Here is a 12,268-nt window from a genome sequence, read left to right as displayed (position 1 = left end):
TAAAGAAAAAAATTAAGGGCATTTTAGTCTAAAATACCGGTAATCCAACAATACCTAAGGAAAGGGAGGTAATGACATTCCCAGTAATATATCCCAAAAATCTACTATTGGTAATAAAACATTACCGGGAATGAGATTCCCAGCCAACCAAACATGGGAATGTGGATTCCATTCCCATGGGAATCCCATATTCCTTGATCCAAACACCCCCTTATAGAAAGTGGGAAAATTCTAAATTACATGTGGTATATTGAAATACATTATTATTAAAAAATATTAGTTTAAGTGATAAATACTTTAATAGCATTGTTGCTCTTTTGCAGTCATCTCTTATTCATTAGCAGTTCTAGTTTCCATTACTTGGACCATATGATTCGATCCATCCTCTAATGTTTCATTACTTATGTCTTGATGGAACCTTCCAAACTGTTCTTGTAGCTGATCTTGTGATCCCTCATGATATTGCCTCATTGTTTCCATGTTGATGACACAGTAATATGAATGAATGATCTTGATTTTACTGTTACAAAATCTTTTATGAATTATTTACATGTATGTAGAAAAACTTGAATAATTAAATGTGATGTAAATGCAAAAAATGCAAAAATGAGAATACAAAATGTGCAATGGAAATGTATGTATGCAAAAGGTATCATTCGAGAGTGATTATCTTTAAAAAAATTATTGAACACCAAAGTTTCGATACATCAAACAAACTTTACATATAAGGGATAGCTTTAACTCTCAATTTTTCTATTTCCCTCAAAAGCCAAATTAATTTCCACTCATGCTCAGGTGTAGAGTTGTCAATCTGCTTTAATTCTTGCGTAAAGACAGCTAAATCAATCAGTTTACGAGCCACATTGCTTGCTTGGGCAACAACTTCCTTTATGATATTATCTTTTTCCTTTAGCTTACATCTCAATTCCTAGATTTGTAAACAATACTGTTCATTTTTCCTTGTAAGGGAATCTTTGTGATCAATAAGCTCTTGTACAGGATCCAAAAACGTCATCAATTCCTTATTTTTGGCTTTAATGTCTTCTAGTTCAGCTTCAATTCCACACTGATGGATATGATATGAATCCTCCATTTTGAGTATGACCTTATTCAAAATTTGATTTTCGGCTTGACATCTGTCTAACTTAATATCAGTTGTATCGCACATTTCTTTTGCAACCCTTAAATCAAGAAAAAACTTCTTACCTTGATCTTCGTGTTTCTTGCAATTCGTTTTCAGTTTAGTGACCCCTGTTATCCACTCTTCTAGGGTATTTCCTAAACCAACCTTTTAAAAGGCTTGACTGATCCTTTGGAAATCCTCACGCATAGTTTCCATTTCTGCCCTTTGTTTATCATTTTCAGTTTCCAAATGACGTATTTGAGCCTCATTCTTCAGCGGATTTCCTTCCTTTTGGATGCCCCTACTGATATTCTTATCTTTGAATACCTTTAGTATTAACCTTCCAGGATAATAAGTGACCAAACTAGATTGATCCTGAGTTTCTGAAGTTGGGAAATGACTCCTCAACGATGATGAGTTCTAAATACATGGTTTTTTTTCATCTCTAGGAAATTTTACAATTATTTCCTTAGGGTTTCCTGACAAATTGTTGGTATAAATGGTGATTGTACAAAATTTCTCACATTGGTTAGGATCAGAAGTCCCATGTATAACTGAAATTGCAGTATTAGGTTCATTGAGCTCTCTTTCCTTTTATGCAAGAGTCTCTTTTTCATTGGTCAAAATATATGTTCTATCCATCATCTTGAACATTTTCTCCTTTTATCTCTTGTATCTCCTTTTGCTCTTCAACGGACATACGATCTTTGGGTACATAGCTCTCTTCTATCCTCGGATTTTCATCATGATGCCCTTCCTTGGCTGTGTTATAGTTTACTTGATCATAAAACCCTTTTTCCATAATGAAAATCTTTTTGATGATCACTATCGAATCAACACCTTCGATTATGTCATGATTATGCATGCAAGCAAAATAGATTAATATAAACAAGTTAGAGTAAATAAAATGTATATACATAAAAATCCTATCCTCGTGCTTTCTAGTTTCATGCTTTGTTTGGAAGTAAACCTAACTGCATGATTTCAAATTCGCATGCATTTATTCAGAAAATAAAATAATACTAAAAAAAATAAAAGACTCAACATGTTCCCTTGTGTGCTTAATCTTACAAGACTTATTCAAGTTAGGCTCCACCTAGACTTAAGTTCTAAGTTTTATTATATGCTGGGTTTTGGCTCTAAGGTAAAAAGGGTCAACGAATTTTCCTTTGTTGGTATCCCCTTGGACTACTAAGCCCTCAACCCTGGTTCATTACAGACCTTCGGATCAAGTTCAATTCGAAGGAACACACCTCTTTATGTTCAAACGAAAATGAAAACCACACGAGAAACATAAGGTGTGAGCTCAAGGAATGGTCTCCTATCCCATACGGAGGTGAAAACCACACGAGGAAGTAGTTTCTCATTCGAACTAAATAAGATAAGAGCGGGGTTTTAGCTCATGTCATGAATGCATTGCAGAGTGGGTGAGGAAAATCATAAACAGAAATAAAATATTATACAACCTATTATTCTATTTTAATGACCCAAAATTAAATCTGTATACACAAAAAACAAAAAGGTAAAATAATAAAAAAAATAATTTTAACAAAATTAAAACAAATTTATTATTTACTGCAAAGACAACTAATTAATAAATTGGTGGTTGGATTCTCTTTTTTTTATCCCCAGCAGAGTCACCAAGCTGTTGAGACGTTTCTCTGCCCGGCGACGGAGAGTGCAAATAGTACACCCCAAAGAGTATAACTAGTCTCGAAAAAGTAAGTGTTTATCTTCCTTGAATCAGATGAAACACCAAGTTGTAGAGTCGCCACCAATCTTTTAATTTGGTGAGATTGGTCACCAAAATGTCATATTATTTTAATAAAATTCCTAAGAATAATATTAAAATAATACAACTCGGGTCTGCTTACCAGAAAAATGAGTTCGAGAGTCGGTTACGTATGGGGAAGAATTAATACCCCATAATGCCCAAAATTGGTACCAGTATTTATTAATTAATGTCTTTTCAATAAATTATAAATTTGCTCTTTAAATTTAAATTTAAAAATAACTTAATATAGATAAATACTAAATAATATTTAATATAAATATTACTAGTCCTATTATAATATTTAATATTAAAACTATATAGATTATATTACAAAATTATCTTACTATACAAAAGTATACTAATATTATAATCTTAAAATAGTGATTAAAATATAAAATAGTAAAATTAATTAATCCTACTTCGAAATACTACTAGAATGATGTATTAATACCATAATTTAACATTTATTACGAATAGGACTAAAAATATAAACTATTAAAAATATAAAGGACTAAATATATGATTTTACCTTAATATATATAAACATAATAATGACTAAAATAAAAATAATTAAAATTAAAAAAACCAAATTAAAAAGAATAAAAACCTAATTTTGTGACCATAAGTGAAGTTTACAAAACTTGAGACACTACGGACATAGTTTGACCATGTCTAAATTACACAAAAGCCCCTCTCCCAATAGGATGCCGTATGGGAGAGGGTATAAATGCCCAATATTCGGCCCTTTAAGGGCAAACTCTCCCATTTTTCTCTTTTCCTCTATCTCTAAACGAGAGAACTCTCTCAGTTCTCTCTAAAAACCTCACCAGAGGTAAAACTGGCCACCGGCCGACCATCGAGTGCCACCGTAACCCGCCACCGCCAGCCACCGTTCACAGTGACCAGAGTTACAGAAATTACACCCAATCGAAGCTTATTAATCTCTAATCCCAAATCAAACATCCTCTAAGCCTAAAAACCTTTCAATTTTAATAGATCTAAGTTTATGATCCCAATCAAGGAGGAAATGAAGAAGTGGAAAGACCAGAAGAAGATCGTACATCACAACAAAGAATGAGAAATCAAGGTATAAGGCCCCAAAGGTTTCAACCATTAATGGATGATAATCTTGTTAATATCAAGATTTTAATTCCACCATTCCAAGGCAAGACGGATCCCCAGGCTTACCTAGCATGGGAAAAGAAGGTAGAGCACATCTTCAGGTTCCATGATTATTTCAAACTCAAGAAGGTAAAACTCATTTCCCTTGAGTTTATGGATTATGCACTAATATGGTGGGATCAATTGGCATCAAGTAGGAGACGCAATGGAGAACATCCTATCACTACATGGGATGAAATGAAAGCAGTGATGCGAAGATGATTCATTCCAACCCACTACTATCGGGAGTTATTCAACCGTCTTCAAAACCTTTCACAAGGTAACTGAAGTGTTGAAGATTATCACAAAGAGATGGAGGTGGCCATGATTTGAACCAACAATGGCAAGATTCCTAGCGGGACTTAATTCGGACATTACAAACGTGGTTGAGTTATAACATTATGTAGACATGGAAGACATGGTGCATATGGCCATAAAGGTGGAAAAGTAACTCAAAAGGAAGGGTTTCACACGATCTTATGGGAGTGCAACATCAAAATAGGGGAAAAGTTCATACAAGAAGACTCATCCATTACCATCTTACGAAAGAGGAGGACCACCAAAAGGAAGTAAGCCCATTACCGAAACCAGCAAGAGTAAGACTGTCGCCACTCCAAATCGTTCCCGTGATATATAATGTTTTAAGTGTTTGGGGTGTGGATACATTGTAAGCCAATGTCCAAATCGCAACACCATGCTTCTTCGAGATGATGGAGAAGTTGAATCAGAACAATAAGAGGATGAGAATGAAGATACTATAATTGATATGGAAGAATTAGAGCATGCTATGGAAGAAGTGGTTCTTGTTGTCAAAAGGAGCCTAAACGTGCAATCCAATGGAGGAGATGAACAATGTGAAAATATCTTCCATACTCGCTACCACGTTGGAGGAAATGTATGCTTTGTTATTATTAATAGAGGTAGTTGCACTAATGTTGCTAGTACCTTAATTGTAGATATACTTGGCTTGGAAACAACAAAGCATCCACAACCTTATAAACTTCAATGGATCAATGATGGAGGAGAACTCAAGGTGACCAAGCAAGTTCGATTTGCTTTTTCCGTTGGGAAGTACAAAGACGAGGTGTTATGTGATGTCGTTCCAATGCACGCAAGCCATTTACTACTTGGAAAGCCTTGTCAATTTGATAGGCGAGTGATCCATGACGGCTATACCAACCGGTATACATTCAACCATGGGGCAAGGAAGATCACTTTTGCTCCACTTTCATCAAAGCAAATAAATCAAGACCAAATTCAATTGAGAGGAAAATTTGAAAGAGACAAAGAGAGAGAGACAAAAATGGAGGTAAAAGTAAAAGAGTGTGATCAAAATGAAGGGAAGGAAAATCATCATTCTTTCTAAAGAGAGATAGTTAAAAAATATTTAATGACGGCAAAGGAAGCACTTGTGCTCATATACAAGGAATTTTTTTTGAACACTAACTACCTTGATCAAATTTTGCCTACTATTGTTGTGTCTTTATACAGGAGTTTGATGACCCATTTCTGGAAGAAATACCAAGTGGGTTGCCACCTATTTGTGGCATAGAACATCAAATAGACTTTGTTCCTGGAGTCGTCATTCCAAACCGACCAGATTACCAAAGCAACCCAAAGAAACTAAGGAATTACAAAGGTAAGTATTTGAGTTGATGAAAAAAGGCTACGTGAGGGAAAGCCTTAGCCCATGTGTCGTGCTGGTTCTACTTGTGCCAAAGAAGGATGGAACTTGGTGCATGTGTGTGGATTGTCGAGCGGTAAAAAAATTATGGTAAAGTATCGTCCCTCTATTCCTCACTTAGATGACATGTTAGATGAGCTTAGCGGTTTTAACCTCTTTTCCAAGATTGATCTTAAGAGTGGTTACCACCAAATACGAATGTGGGAAGGTGATGAGTGGAAAACAACATTCAAAATGAAGTAAGGTCTTTATAAGTGGTTGGTTATTCCTTTTGGCTTAACTAATGCACCAAGCACATTTATGAGGCTATTAAATCATGTTCTTAGGCCATTCTTGGGTAAGTTTTGTGTGGTTTATTTTGATGAAATTCTAATATATAGTAAAACCATGGAAGAACATGTTCAAATTTGATGTCAATTTTACTTGTTTTGAGGAAGGAAAAAATGTTTGCTAATTTACAAAAATGTACGTTTTGTACTGACAAGGTTGTTTTCCTAGGTTTCGTTGTGAGTTTTGAAGGTTTGGAGGTTAACAAGGAGAAGGTTAGAGCCATTGAAGAGTTGCCACGACCATCAAGCATTTCTCAAGTTAGGAGCTTCCATGGACTTGCAAGTTTTTACCGGAGATTCGTCCCAAACTTCAGCACCATAGCCGCCCCACTAAAAAGTGTTATTAAGAAGAATTCTAAATTCTTTTTTTTGGGGGGGGGGGAGATCAAGAAGTCCTTAAATAGCATTAAAAATTGTTTAATTCATGCCCCTTTACTTGCTCTACCTAATTTTAATTTAACTTTTGAAATTGAATGTGATGCATCAGTGTAGGAATTGGAGCAGTATTGTCTCAAGGTGGACGTCCTATAACCTATTTTAATGAGAAATTAAGTGGAGCTACGCTTAACTATCCTACCTACGACAAAGAGATGTATGCTCTTGTGAGGGCAATAGAAACATGTCAACACTATCTTTGGCCTAAGGAGTTCATCATTCACACCGATCATGAAGCGTTGAAATATATTCGGGGGCAGCATAAACTCAACAAAAGGCATGCCAAATGGGTAGAGTTTCTTGAAACTTTTCCATATGTTATCAAGTATAAGAAAGGTAAGGAGAATATATTTGTCGATGCATTATCACCAATGTATGTTCTTTTAAACACTTTGGAATATAAGTTGTTATGTTTCTAATTTTGGAGAAATTTACAAAGCTTGTGAGAAAGGGACAATTGATAAATACTTTAAGCATAATGGTTTTCTATTCAAGAAAAGGAAACTATGCGTCCCTCAAGGTTCCATGCGAGAATTACTCACTAAGGAAGCCCATGGAAGAGGATTAATGAGACATTTTGGGATAACAAAGACTTTGGCTATACTTCAAGAACACCTATATTGGCCCAAAATGAAACGAGACATGGAAAGGTTATGTGAGCGTTGCATTACTTGCAGGAAGGCCAAATCTAAAGTCATGCCACATGGACTTTACACACCACTACCCATACCGGAGGCACCATGAATGGATATTTCAATGGATTTTTTGCTAGGGCTTCCACACATAAAGAACAACAAAGACTCCATCTTTGTAGTTGTTGATAGATTTTCCAAAATGGCTCATTTCATTCCCTATGAAAAAACTAATGATGTCTCACATATTGCTACTTTGTTTTTCAGGGAAATTTTAAGGCTACATGGCATACCTAGAACTATTGTGTCTGATCAGGATATGAAGTTCTTAAGCCACTTTTGGAGAGCCCTATGGAGTAAGATTGGTACTAAGCTACTATTCTCCACCACTTGCCACCCTCAAACGGATGGTCAAACTGAAGTGGTGAATCGAGTACTTTCCATGTTACTTTGATCTATCATTTGGAATAATTTGAGAACATGGGAGGAGAGTTTACCACATGTGCAGTTTGCATACAACCATTTAATCCATACTACTACGGGGAGTACACCTTTCGAAATGGTGTATGGGTTCAATCCATTAACACTGATAAACTTGTTACCATTACCTGCTGACCAAATTGTGAATAAAGATGGACTTAACAAAGTTGAGTTTGTTAAGAAGCTTCATCAACAAATTAGGGAGAAGATTGAAAAGCGAACTAAGCAATAGGAACAACAAGAAAATAAGGGTCGTAAGTGAATTACTTTTGAGCCAGGGGATTGAGTGTGGCTGTACATGAGGAAAGAAAGGTTTTCGGCTCAACGAAATTCCAAATTAATGCCTCGGGGAGATAGACCATTCCAAATAGTCAAGAATATCAATGACAACACCTATCAATTAGATCTTCCAGGTGAGTTTAATGTCAGTGCAACCTTCAATGTTGTTGACTTGTCTCCTTATGATATAGGTAACGATTTGGGGAAAATCGTCTTAAATAGGGAGGGAATGATATGATCGCCAATAGCAAACACCCGGAGAAGTACACAAGTGGCCCCATCATACGAGCAAGGGCTAAGGAGTTCCAAGCAGCCATGGAGAGTATGTTTACATCAAGTTTGGAACGTGATGAAGGATGAATAATAAGGGAGGAACACTTTACATTGCTTATGCATGAATTTGCATGAGAATTTGATGTTTACATAACATTCATTGCATTTAATAAGTGTGTTGTTCATTCAAGCATGCATTGCATTTAAATCATGTAGTTCATTAATCAAACTAGTTCATTCATGAAACTAGTTCATTTATTAAATTAACTCTTAATTGTTTCATGCATGTTTTCAATTAAATATTGAATAAAGTTCGCCTTTGTGTCTAGGTGCATGAGAGAAGTTGAACAGTTTCATCATATGCAAGAATGTCAGTCAGAATGTATTCCAATTATGGATATGATGAAAATGTTTTTAGTTATATAAATAAATTGGAGATTATTCCTCTATCTCTTAGCTTTCCAATTCCTTTTTAATCACCTTAATCCGATATTGGGAGCTTAAGATATGATCGATTTATTGAAGACAGTGCAGGCTGGAATTTTATTACGGGAATTTTATGATTGGATGATTTGGATGAGTTTGAGCCAAGGGAGAGTCTTTTCAACTTCAGCCAAGTGACAAGCCATTGAATAACTCTTAATTCACCCATTCAAGGCATTCAAAACTGATTGTTATCATCTAAATTCAAGGGTTGTTCATATTCTTCAAGGGAGCATGCAATGAAGGGTGATTTACTTTACTTATGAAGACAATTTTAAGCATGGAATAGCAAGAGTCTTCCACCCCTTTGACGAAATTAAGGCCAAATTCAGCTTCAAATTGTCTAGATTCATCCCCAAAATGATCTATAATATTCAGCCAACCTTGAAGATAAGAAGACAAAGCATTCAAGTGCATTTTATTGCTAAATTGATGAGAATGTTTTCATCTTTTGAGTCTTTTCATATGCTGCTTAGAAATACTATAAATAGGCACCTTTGGGATCATTTGTAGACACACAGTTGAATATATAAAACATCTTTGAGAGCTTTGTTTCATTCTTGTTCTCTTGTAGAACTTTATCGGCTTCAAGATAGTCTTATTGTCTTCATCCATTTCCTTTTGTTATAGCGTTGGTTCCTAGCTCATCTATAGCAAGTGGGTCACGTTCCATCTACTTCCACTTCATCCATCTATTTATATTGCTGGTTCCTAGCTCCATATAGTTATAGGGTCACAATCTATTTTCTTTTCAATCCATTTTTCATATTCCACGCCATTACCAACCCATACCTTCACCATACTTTCATTACATCCAAACTACAACTTCCATCATCTTCTGTTCAAAGCAAGCAATTCAATTTCTTACTAGAATCACGATCGAACAATCATATATATGATTCAAAACTCATAATCGAGATCATATCAACTATACACCACATACTCATTACAAGACTCTGGTTTTACCAGCATTGGTGCTTCCGTTAAAATCTTCTTTAGAGTTTCAAAACTTTCTTGGAACTTCTCGGTCCAAATAAATGGAAAATCTTTTCTCAAGAGCTTGGTTAGTGGAGAAGCAGTCATGTTCTTCACAAACCTTCTATAATAACCAGCAAGTCCCAAGAAGCGTTGAACCTCTGTAACATTCTTTGGACGTTTCCACTCTACGATCGCCTGAACTTTCTTAGGATCAACTCTTATGCCTTATGCCGAGACCACATGTCCGAGAAAAGAAACTATAGATAGCCAAAATTCACACTTTGACAGCTTGGCATAAAACCTTTTCCGTTTCAAGATCTCGAGCACAGTACGAAGGTGAACGTCATGCTCTTTCTCTATTTTTGAGTACACTAGAATGTCATCAATAAATACCACCACAAACTGATCCAAGTAAGGTTGAAATACTCGGTTCATCAAATCCATGAATGTTTCCGGAGCATTAGTAAACCCAAACGGCATCACTACGAACTCGTAGTGCCCATACCGTTCTTGAAAGTTGTCTTTGGGATATCTTCCTCTTTAATCTTTAACTGATGATATCCCAATCGAAGATCAATCTTGGAGAAAATTACTGCCCCTTTTAGTTGATCAAATAAATCTTCAATCCTCGGAAGAGGATACTTGTTCTTGATAGGTCACCTTGTTTAATTATAGATAATCTATGCATAATCACATGAATCCATCTTTCCTTTTCACAAACAACACCGGAGCACCTCCAAGGTGAAACTCTTGGTCTAATAAATCCTCGATCTAGTAGTTATTACAATTGAACCTTTAATTCCCTTAATTCTATCAGGGTCATTCGATAAGGAGCCATCGAAATAGGAGTTGTACCTAGAAATACGTCAAAACCAAACTCCACCTCTCTATCTGAAGGTAATCCAGGTAACTCATTTGGAAACACTTCTAGATACTCTCGAACTGTTGGAATGTCTTCCAACTTAACTTCAGCAGCTCTTATATCCACCACATTTTCTAAAATTGCTTGACAGCCTTGTGACAGTAATTTCTTAGCAGTAAAGGCTGAAATCACAGTGGATAAGAGATTCACCCTTTCTCCAACAAATATTATCTCTGAACCTTTTGCTTCCTATCATTTAATAACAATCTCTTCAAAAAATAATCTACCCAACCATAATAAGAAGATAACCAATCCATGCCCAAGATTATTCCAAACTCCTTGAAAGGTAATTCCAACATATTTATAGGAAATTCCACTCCCTGTATCTTTATCGGACAATCCTTACATATCTGACTAATCCTCGCACTATGGCCCAGTGGATTGATTGCCAAAATGTCACTAGAAATAGGTTCTAAAGAGATTCCCCTATCTCTAGCCAGTTTTACTCTAATATAAGAATAAGTAGAACCGAGATCTATTAACACAAAAACAAGTTCATCAAAAAGGTACCTGCTATAATCTCAGAAGCATCTCTGTTATCACTAGTCTTGATGTGATAAATTCGAGTAATAGTCTTGGTTTCCTGATTAGATGCAGCCTCAGACGTACCAGGCCTACCTCCTTTGCCACCTCTGCCCTTCTGAGGTCCTTCTACATACTGATCTCGGTATAGCTCTGGACACTCCCTTTTAAAATGACTAGGTTGTTTGCAATGAAAACATTTTCCCTCAGCAAATCAACACTGACTCGAATACCTCTTCCCACAATTCTCGCGTTTTGGAACAAGACGTACTCTTGAACCTCTGGTACCCGTCGATGTTGTTTGAGTCTACTTGGACTTCCCTCCAGAGAATCCCTTTTTGCCTGTAGATGCTGAGGAGGGAGAATTTTCTATTGGTGACCTTTACTGCGTTCGAAGAAGGGTGCAGAGTAAGAGCTTCCAAATCTTTTACTTGTTTGTGCCTTTTTCGCCTCCTGATCCTTGAGATCAATTTTCTCCATAGCTTTAGCCTTGTTTACTGCTTCCTGAAAGGCAGTAAAATGATGAGAAACTAGGATCCTTTTGTATTGAGGATCCAACCTAGAAATAAATCTGTCAATTCTGACTTTCTTAGTCAGAAGGAACTCCGATAAAAATCGACTCAGTCTGTGGCACTCATAGTCATATTAATAAACTGTTCTGCCAGCCTACTTCAAGTTCAAGAACTGTTGCATCATTTCATTGACAAACACGTCTAAAATGTATTTATTCTTGAATTCACTTAGTAAGAATTCCCACGTGATTTGCTCAAGGGGACTCGTGCGGCGACAATATTCAACCACACACCAGCTTGCTCCATCAATAGAGACACAACTCCTTCTAGTTTTCCCTGATCGTCACAAGGAACCCTGCTCAGCATGTTCTTAACATCATTTAACCAATAATCAGCAGTCATCGAATCATTGTCTATATCACCTTGGAAATCAAGTGCTCTCATTTTCCTCAATTCTTTAGGAATCGATACTGGTGGCCGACGATTGATAATGTTCTCTAGAGCTTGTAAAAACAACCCACGATCTTGAACAGGCATGTCTTGTTGATTCACATTAGGCGGCTCTACATTAGGCTGAGTAAGAGGTAGATTTTGGTTCACCTCATTACTCTCAATTTGTGCAGGGGTAACGCGCTCAGCGGTCCTACTTGATTCTTGATGATCCAACATCTGAACACAGTC

Source organism: Hibiscus syriacus, unplaced genomic scaffold (assembly GCF_006381635.1).
Source record: "Hibiscus syriacus cultivar Baekdansim isolate YM2019G1 unplaced genomic scaffold, ASM638163v2 tig00117017_pilon, whole genome shotgun sequence".
Taxonomy (NCBI): Eukaryota; Viridiplantae; Streptophyta; class Magnoliopsida; order Malvales; family Malvaceae; genus Hibiscus; species Hibiscus syriacus.
This window is presented reverse-complemented; position numbering follows the sequence as displayed.